Source organism: Carlito syrichta, unplaced genomic scaffold (assembly GCF_000164805.1).
Source record: "Carlito syrichta isolate Samal-C Ts95f unplaced genomic scaffold, Tarsius_syrichta-2.0.1 Scaffold305164, whole genome shotgun sequence".
Classification (NCBI taxonomy): Eukaryota; Metazoa; Chordata; class Mammalia; order Primates; family Tarsiidae; genus Carlito; species Carlito syrichta.
In genome coordinates, this window is record NW_007249260.1 from 336,708 (window position 1) to 347,407 (window position 10,700).

General features: G+C 41.7%; 1 pseudogene; it reads right to left on the reverse strand.

Moving 5' to 3' along the window:
- LOC103263578 lies at positions 1 to 1,009 on the reverse strand (annotated as a pseudogene).
- Between the last annotated feature and the right edge of the window lie 9,691 nt (positions 1,010 to 10,700).

Here is a 10,700-nt window from a genome sequence, read left to right on the forward strand (position 1 = left end):
TTAGATGATCTCAGTTTTGTTGGTAACATCCAGAGTGTCATAATGAGGAGCCAGTCTAACATGCCTTCTTCTCTCCATCAGGCTTAATCAGGGTGTTGACCTTGGCAACATCAATGTCATAGAGCTTCTTCACAGCCTTTTTGATCTGGTGCTTGTTGGCTTTAACATCCATGATGAACACAAGTGTGTTGTTGTCTTCTATTTTCTCCATGGCAGACTAGTGGTCAGGGGAAACTTGATGATGGCATAAGCTTGTTTCCCCCGGGGGCGGTCTTCTGAGGATACTCGGGCTGCTTCCAGAGTCTGAGTCTTGGGCCTCCAGAAAGTTGGATGATCTGCGGATCATCTTCTTCTCCTCCTCCTCCTCTGCCGGTGCCGCCTCCTCCTCCTCCTCCTCCTCCTTCTTGGCTGTGGATGCCTTTCAGCATGGCCTTCTTGGCCTTCAATGCTTTTGCTTTGGCTTCAGCTTTAAGATGGGCAGGAGCAGGACATTTGCCAGGAGTTTCCTTCTTGGCCTTTGGCGCCATCTTGTGAAAAGTACAATATTCTTAATAAAAAGATCTGAGAGTCACAATGAAAAAGCAAGAGCCATGACATAGTAGAGACTGAACTAGAGGAACTACATGGTTTTGACAGCATTGGCCTCAAAAGTATTTAGATATAATAAAAATGTAAACTCGCAAATTTTAATTAAACCAGTGGCAAATTCTACACTATCAATAATTTAACCAATGGCAGAAGAATCTATATTTCAGGAATTTCTTTTCATTACTTTTACAAAATACTTCTGTTGATTATAGTGCAGAATAAGGGTTATCTTTTTATCAGATCTGATTAGTAACAAAGGACAGACAATGGCATAGACAGTGACCACAGCTTCTAGATGCCCAGGATGGCAGGGTCGTTTGTCCATAGCAGAACTGAGAAGGATAACATGACATGGTCTCCCCAGTACATGATCACAAAGCAGCTCACCAGCAGCAGGAGGGTCTGGGTGGTCTTTTTCTCTGGGAAAGCTCTAGAGGAGAGGCTGGTACTGAGAAGGTCTCAGGATCGCCTCTGATGCCTGGACAAGAGAATCGCCATGCATGTGCTTGAGAGCAGCCTGATCCCTACAAAGGAGACATTCCTGGATGTTGTCAATGTACCAAAAAAAAAAAAAAGCCCCCAATGATCAGTGTCACAAGGGAAAGGGAGCAGTGTTTAGTGAGAGCCAGCTGGTTATTCTGGGTCACATGGAAGAAGAAGCAATATGGTAGATCAGGTAACTATGGGAAGATAAACTGAAGGACCAAAAAAAGGCAAAAGCTTGGATAATATACTTTGTAAACTTATATTTCAATTTTGACAACCAGGATGTGCAGAGCTGCTGGTGATCTGCAGGACCTGGAGCCCGCTCAGGAGACAGGTGGTGCAGACACAGAGCCCTACCTCCATCCCCCACTCAGGTAGAAAAATGCCTTACACTTGAAGACACACATTCTGAAGATCCAGTAACTCTAACAATGACATGAAAACCATCACATGTGGGCAAGGCCAAGTGGCAGGTGACCAGGTTATGGTACTTGGGCCTGCAATCCAGGAGTGAAAGAAAGAAAGGAGAGAGAAAAGAGGAAAGAGGTGCCTGAGAGTCCAGAGTCAGCTGGGGGGGAAAAGTCTTTTTGTTTTGTTTTGTTTTTTGAGTTGGAGTCTCTCTGCCACCCAAGCTGGAGTGCGGTGGCACGCTCATGGCCACCACAACCTTGACCTGCTAGGCTCAGGCTATCCTTCTGCCTCAGCCTTCCAAGTAGCTGGAACTACAGGCTTGTGCTACCACACCTGGCTAATTTTTTAATTTATTGTAGAAATGAGGTCTTGCCAAGTTGCCCATTCTGGTCTCAAACTCCTGAGCTCAGGTAATCCTCTTGCCTCGGCCTCCCAAAGTGCTGGAATTACAGGCTTGAGCCACCACACCACATCCACTTCTTGGGAAGTGGAGCCACACACCACTTCCCAAGAAGCGATTTTTTAATGGTCACATAAATAAAAAGGGAGGATCTCAGTTGCAAAGAAGAAACATACTTTGTTAATCTGGGGTAAAAATAGACCTCATGTCACCATTGTTCATTTTTCAGTCATCAAAATCATCACCATCATCATCATCATCATATTTCACACAATTACATTTGAATAACCCTGAGCATCTGATATAAATTAATGAAAACACAGGGACTGGGCACAGTGGCTCACACCTGTAATCTCAACACTTTGGGAGGCTTAAGTGGGAGGATTGCTTGAGCACAGGAGTTTGAAACCAGCCTAGGCAATATAGTAAGACCTCATTTCTACAAAACAAACAAACCAAAAAAAGCCCAAAATGCAAACCAAACCAAAACAAAACAAAACCTAGATATGGTGGCACGCAGGTCAAGGCTGTGGTGATACATGATCGTGCCACTGCACTCCAGCCTGGGGGACAGAGTGAGACCTGGACTAAAAAAATAATGATTATTATTGAAAATATGGATCAGCATTATTTTCTACACCAAATAATTTGGTACATCTAGCCCCAACACACCTACATCTGTCCAGTATCCCATCACCCATGCTCCTACTGTGCCTGGGCCTCCCTCTTGGGAAAGCATTTCTCTGCTGTTCTGTGTTCCCTCACTTAATCTCTATCCTCCAGGACAATGGTAGACATATGGAGTCACTCAAAGTATCTATACAACCAAACAAAATACAATTTTTTACTAATGGGTAAAGAATTACCAAAACAAACGGAGGAAAAAAATCCGGTTGAGGCTTTCTCAGACTGGGTCACTTTGATACATTCTGTTATTGGTCACACTTCCATTTTTATAGGCCCTTGTGACTATCTTGAACCTCACCTGATAGTCCCAGAATCTGGAGTTTTAAACATGGACATCTTTGGTGGTCATTATTCTGTTTAGCTCAAGTTCTCTTAACTCCATCTCCTCAAAGTGTTCTTTGCCCCTTCTCAGTTTAGTTTATTCTTGAACTCACACTAGGAAGAAGAGTGAATAGCTAGGATTGTGGGAGATAGGTTTTGTAGTATCAGAGGTTGAGTCAGCTCCTAGTTTCTGCAGCAAAATGTGACTGATTGATCGGAGTTGGGGTCTTGCTCTGTTCCTCAGGCTGGAGTGCAGTGGCACAATCAGGGCTCACTGCAGGCTCAAATTCCTGGGTTCTAGCCATCTTCCCACCTCAGTTTCCCAAGCTGCTGGGACTACAGACACTCACCACATACCTGGCTAATTTTTTTTAAAAAGTTTTTGTAGAGATGGGGTCTTGCTATATTACTCAGGCTTGGCCTTGAACTTCTGGGCTCAAATGATCCTGCCACCTCAGCCTCTCAAAGTGTTGGGATTACAGGCATGAGCCACTGTTCCCAGCTAAGATATTATTATTATTATTATTTGGTAGAGACAGGGTCTTGCTATATTGCCCAACCTGGAGTCCAGTGTCATGATCATAGGTCACTGAAACTTCAAACTCTTTGAGCTCAAGCGATCCTCCTGCCTAAGCCTCCCAAGTTGCTGAGATTACAGATGCATGCCCCTATGTCCAGCTAATCTTTTCTTCTTCTTTTTTGTATTTTTTGTAGAACCAAAATGTCACTATGCTGCCCAGGCTGGTCTTGAACTCCTAGGCTAAAGAGATCTTCCACCTCAGCTTCCCAAAGTGCTGGGATTACAGGCATGAGTCACTATGCCTGGCCAAGATGTGATTTATTTGTTTAAATAATTCTATGATCTGGCAAGAAGATTCACCTTAGGGATAAAGAAAAACCTTGTCTTGATTGATGGCTAGAGGATCTTATCTACAGAGCACAGAAGCTTGCAGTTATATCCTTTGAAGCTTTCTTTGTTCATATGTCAAGGCAGTGCATATTATAGACCTTTAATTTCAGGTCATACACCACAAATGACTGCTTGATGCATCTAAGTATTTTTATGTGTGTATGTATGTATGTATGTATGTATGTACATATGTATGTACTTGAGTAAGAGTCTCACTCTGTTGTCCAGGTTGGAATGCAGTGGCATGCTCATGGCCACCACAACCTCGACTTGCTGGGCTCAGATGATCCTTCTGTTTCAGCCTTCCAAGTAGCTGAAACCACAGGTGTATGCCACGACACCTGGATAATCTTTTTATTTATTGTAGAGATGGGGTTTCATCAAGTTGCCCAGGCTGGCCTTGAACCTCCAGTTTCAGACGATCCTCTCACCTCTGCCTCCCAAAGTGCTGGGTTTACAGGTATGAGCCACTGCTCCTGGCTGCATTGAAGTATTTAAATCTTGGTGACAACCAGGAAGTTTTGTTTCTCAATTCCTCCATTACTTTCTTTTGTGTTTAACTGACTTGATAGTATATTGTTTTGATTACCTGTTTTTTTTTCTTTCTTTCTTTCTTTCTTTTTTTTTTTTTGAGTGGGAGTCTCCCTCTGTTGCCTAGGCTGGAGTGCAGTGGCACACTCACGGCCACCACAGTCTCAACCTGCTGGGCTCAGGCGATCCTTCCGCCTCGGCCTTCCAAGTAGCTGGAACTATAGGCGCTTGCCACCATGCCCAGTTAATTTTTTTATTTATTGTAGAGACGAGGTCTCACCAAGTCCACCGCAGTCTCGACCTGCTGGGCTCAGGCGATCCTTCCGCCTCGGCCTTCCAAGTAGCTGGAACTATAGGCACTTGCCACCATGCCCAGTTAATTTTTTTATTTATTGTAGAGACGAGGTCTCACCAAGTTGCCCAGGCTGGTCTTGAACCCCTGGGCTCAGACAATCCTTTCACCTCAGCCTCCCAAAGTGCTGAGGTGTAAGTTACTGTGCCCAGTTATTTAACTTATTTTAAAATTTCCATTTGTTCATTGACACACTCTATCTGACAAACTATTGGTCTACTCATTTGCTTTACTTCTCGGAAATGGTTTTCTTTAGGTCTTGAAACATTCTATGACAGGGATTTAAAGCCTGTAATAAGCACAGTGTTCTTTTTAAGGGACAGTTTCTGTTCATTTATTTCTGTTTTCCTTTGAATTATGCATATTTTATTGTTTCTTTGCATGACTCAATTTTTTACAGTTGAGAGCTAACCATTTTGAATATTACAATGTAGCAACTCTGGGAGTTACATTTTCTCCACTCCCTAGGCTTTTTTGTTGCAGTTTGTGGTGGATTGCAATTGTTTACTTAGTGACCATCTTAACCTTTTTTTTTGAGTTCACTCTGTCTCCCAGACTGCAGTGCAGTGGCACGCTCAAGGTCACTGCAGCCTCAACCTGCTGGGCTCAGTTGATCCTTCCACCTCAGCCTTCCAAGTAGCTGGAACCACAGGCAAGTGCCACTACACCCAGCTAAGTTTTTGATTGATTGTAGAGACAAGGTCTTACCAAGTTGCCAAGGCTAGTCTCGAACCCTTGGATTCAGGCCCTAATCTATTTTTAAGGTTGTATTATTTGTCATGAGTCGTCACTGATCTCTCTGTTCCATTACTTTAGTGGTCACTGATCTCTCTGTTCCATTACTTTACCTCTGTTCTTGATTTAACAGAGGTTTCATTAAATGTCTGAAGAAAAAACGTCTTGTCTTGCAGCTGTACTCTGCCATGCAACAGGCCATGCCTTTAACACCAAGCAAGCCGTTTACAGCTCTGCCTTTGCCTTCACTCAGAGCATGAAGTTCAACCAGACATGAGAGCCTAAGCCTTTCTGAGGCCTTTTACAATCATGTACCCCACCCAGGGCATAAGTGTGGTATTTTAAATTTCCAGGACTATGTGGAAACTATTTTTTCTTCTTGTGATTATCCCCTAAACAATACAGTATTATTAATATTTACACAGCATTTACAGTGTATTGGGTTTATAGATAATTTAAAAATGATTATGATGTATAGTAGAATCTTTTAGGTTATTATTACATACAAGCATGATACCATTTTATCAAAGGGTTTTGGGCATCCAGGATTTTGGTATCTGTGGGGAGTCCTGGAACTAATCCCCTGTGACTCCCAAGATGATTGTGAGTGTGTGTGTATATATTTGTGTGTGAGTATGCGTTTACAAATATAAAATAGTTTATAATATCTTTTAAAATTTTTCTACTTTTAAATAACTTTGAGATGTCATTAACATACTTTACTCAAAGTATTTTAAAATTTACTCACACGTATGTACCAGCAATACCTCAATTTTAGATATTTTTATCACTCCAAAAAGAAACACTACCTGTTAGAATACACCCTCCTGTTCCCTCCTTCCCCTCCCCAAGACCTGAGTAACAATTGCCAGTTTTGTCTCTAGATTTCTCTGTTCTGAATATTTCATATAAGTAAAATACCATATGTGGACTTTTGTGACTGGATTTTTGTTGTTGTTGTTATCTGTACTTCATTCCTTTTTATGGCCATCATCATAATTTAAAAAATATTTTTACCCTGAATGCTAGTGCTTGAGAAAAAATAGCTTAATTATATTCAAATAAAATGAGAAAGACAAAGATTTCTCTGAGGTGCCAAGAATCTTCAGCTGCTTGCAAGTCTCTAGAGGTCGGTGGCATGGGTTCTCATTCCAGAATGTCACTTTTCCCAGTACTGGGAGTAGTAAGCAGTGGGGAGAGTTTTGGGTTCCCAAGTGAATGTGAATGAGAGGGAGTGGAAGAAGAGATAGTTTACTGAGGCAAGGGACAAGAGAAACAATAATAGAAACAGCAAGAGAGGGGAGGAGGGAGGAAGGCAGGTAAGCTATTTGAAGTGAACAGACAAAGCTGTGAGCAGAGAAAGGCTGAGTAGACGGTGCCAGGGCACCTTGGGGGCAGACTAAGGGAAAGCTTTCTGTAGTAGCAAAATTAAGGGAAGGATGAATACAAAATTCAGTTTTATTTAGCACCACACACAACTGTCCAACACGGACAAATGGGAGATCTAAACTCACATGGTGTCCCATTAAGAAATCTGGTTGGACACACATGTGATCACTCACCTTTTGGAGGGTGACCTCTACCTGTCTGAAGGCCTGAGAAGTCTGGTTGGCTACAAAATCTAAGAGTTTCCCCAATGTATCAATTTCTAATTCCATACAACTGGTGCCCCACTGTCATCAAAAGTGAACCCCCTGGAAACTCACTGGACTCTTTCTTTAGTGTGAAGTAGCCTATCTTCACCTATTTCAAGGTAGTGTGAACATGAATGAGGCAATGGTGTTCATTTACTTCAGTCGTTGACCAGTGTGGCCTCTTATTACAGTAAGAAAATTTACTACTGACCCAATGTGGGCTCTTGGGGCTTGGAAAATTGGGCCACCTGCTGGCATTTGAATGTGAATCAGTTAAATTTGCCTGCCCATAAGTCTGCAGAGATCCTGAACAAGTTCCAGGAGGAAACATACTTTTTTAGGTCCCTTTAATTGGCTTCTAGATGTCTAAACCACTAATTTCTTAACCAAATGTGCAAATAAACAAGTAGCTTCCTGTAGTAATACCATGTACTGTAAGCAGCTGTTGTCAGCCACCTCTAACTGCAGCTCTGGTCAGCAACTCTTCAGTCATCACACACATCAAGGTCAAGTCCTCTCACAGTATGAAGTAATCTCTGGTCCTCCCAACCTTGAAGTTATTGTAAATATGTACTTACCACAAATCTTGTCTTTAGGCAGATTTACATAGCAACTTTTTTTTCTAAGTTGGAGTCTCACTCTGTCACCCAGGCTGGAGTGAAGTGGCCTCAACCTCCTGGGCTTAGGCAGTCCTCCCACCTCAGCCTCCTGAGTAGCTGGGACTACCAGGAATTTACCACCATGTCCAGTTAATTTTTTGATTTTTTTTGTGGAGAGGAGGTTTCACTATGTTGCCCAGACTGGTCTCGAACTCCAGGGCTCAAACATCTTCCTGCCTCAGCCTCTCAAACTGCTGGAATTACAGGTGTGAGCCACCACACCATCTTCATAGCAACTTTAATTGTCCCACATATTCCTTCCCTATGGTACATAAGCCCTGGGTTTAGGGGTAACAGTGCCAGGAACCAATGTCTCACAACCACCTGACTTCTGCTTGTAAGTTCCTATTAAATGTTTTTCTGAGTAACTGAGTTTGTCAGCCTCTTTCTTTGACCTCAGTGAGTTTTAGTATAGTTACATGATTGCATAACCATCACCACCACTGAATCCCATCAGTCCAAGAAGAAAGAAACTCTGTATCCATTAGAAGTCACTCCCCTTCACCGCTGCCCCCAGCTCCTAGCAGTCATTAATCTAAATTCTGTGTCTATGGACAGAATGTAATCCATAGAGTATATAGAGTGGTGGTGGTGGTGTTTGTTGTAGTAGTTGTTTAGTTGGTGGTGACTTTTGTGAACAAATTCTGTAAAGTTTATATTCTTTGTTATGCGTGTTCCACTAAAATCTTGGCTTGGTGATCAGCTAATGATTGAATAGAGATTTCCTTAAATTCCTGGAGCCAATACATCTTGCAGTGTTTGTCCAGGCTATTCCATGTGTGTTTGGGCTTGCCTTTCTATCACTCAGCCATCCACGTGAAAACTCTGTCTTGCTTTCACTTCCTGCTAGTGCAGAGCTTCAAGGTCAGCCAGCAGTGAGAACACAGAGCCTTCTCAGGTCTTCCCTAGGCATGCACAAGCCTTGAGCATATGCACAGCCTTGCAAATGAGCACAGCCCTTTAGATTCTCAGAGAGAGTTTTTCTGTGACAATGGATACCTCATTTCCCAACTTTTCCTTTTAAGCTTTTTGACTAGTGTATTGTTTGCCCCAGTTTTTTCCTTTCTTTTTTTTGAGTTGGAGTCTCAACTCTTTGAGTTGGAGACTCCAACTCAAAGAGAAAAGAGGAAAAAAAAAATACTTACGCTTCATTACCAAGAGAGATGTAACCCAGAAAGACAATGCTGTTTTGACATCTGAAAGTCAATGTACTATGCCATATTACTAGAACAAATTTCAGTAACAGCAGGATCATCTCAATAGATGCAAAAAAAAGACATTTGAAAAAGTTCAACACCCACCCCTTGACAATAAAACAGTCAATACATAATGAGCAGAAGGGAACTTTCTCAACCTGCTTTAAGGCATTTATAAAAACCCACAGCTAACATCATAACTTGATGGTGAGAATGGATGCTTTCTCCCTCAGATTAAACACAACATACAGTGCTATCACAGGTCTCTCTTTAATTCAAAATGAAATATCCAAATATCAACCAGAAATAATGACAAAGAGCAAATGGCAAAGGATCAAAATAATAATCCACATGATACATTTTATATACTCCCAACTGACACCAATTCTTTATTAACAAAGAAAATGAAAATTTTTTCTATGCCAAAAAAGGAGACTTTTCTCATAAGAATAAAAGGTGGAATATATAAAATGGGTGAGAATATAAAGAACTTACCACATAAGGTGAGTAATAAAAATCCCCCAAACTGACCGGGTGCGGTGGTTTAACCTGTAATCCCAGCACTTTGGGAGGCTGGGGTGAGAAGATTGCCTGAATCTCGGGGTTCGAGACCAGCCTGGGCAGCTTGGTGAGACTTTGTCTCTCCAATACATCACAAAACTAGCCAGGCGTGGTGGTATGCGTCTGTAGTTCCAGCTAATTGGAAGGTTGAGGTGGAAGGATTGCCTAAGCCCAGCAGGTCGAGGCTGCACTGCAGTGGCTCTGAGTGTGCTGCTGCACTCCAGTCTGGGCAGCAAGAGTGAGACTCCAACTCAATAACAACAACAAAATCCCCCAAATTAACAGACTCATTTTGCAATGGCCTATTAGTCACAGAACAATTAAAAACTAAACCTACATATTTATCAGAAATACATTTCAGGAGGAGGGAGGGGCACACCTCATCAATAAAGGTACCTGCATGAAGAAGAAGAAAAAAAAGAAATACATTTCAGTTTACCCATATATCCAACACACTTTAAATGGACAGAAAAAAATACTTCAACTGGCTTAACAATAAATGAGTGAATAAATAAATAAATGAACACTACCTGTTAAATTCAGGTACTACTGGTTTAACAGTATACCATATACTATAGGGAAGGAATGTGTAGGACAATTGAAGTTGCTATGTAAATCTGCCTAAAGACAAGAGATTTGTGGTAAGTACATAAACAGAATTATTATTATTTTTTTTGAGTTGGAGTCTCACTCTGTCACTCAGACTGGAGTGCAGTGGCCGCTCCCGGCCACTGAGATGTCACAGTTTTTTTTAAAGACAGGAAAGGATTCACTCGGAAGAAATTCTATGAATGTAAGAAATGTGGTAAGGCCTTCAATTGTTTCAGCTCCCTTCGTAACCACAGAAGAACTCATACGGGAGAGAAACTGTACAAATGTAAGAAATGTGGGAACGCCTTCAGAAACTGCAGTCACCTTTACAAGCATGAAAGAACTACAGTGGAGAGAAACCCTCCGTAAGTAGGGAATGTGGTAAAGCCTTTGAATATTCCAGTTTCCTTCGTGACCATGACATAATTATTCATACTGGAAAGAAGCCTTGTGAATGTAAGAAATGTTGTCAAGGCTTAAGTTGTCTTAGTTCTCTCCAAAGCCATGAAACCACTCACACAGGAGAAAAACCCTAAGAATGTACAAAGTATGGTAAAGTCTGGCTATTCCAGTTACTTTCAAAGACATGAAAGAGTTCACACTGGATAAAACATTTTTAATGTAAAAAAAATTGGTAA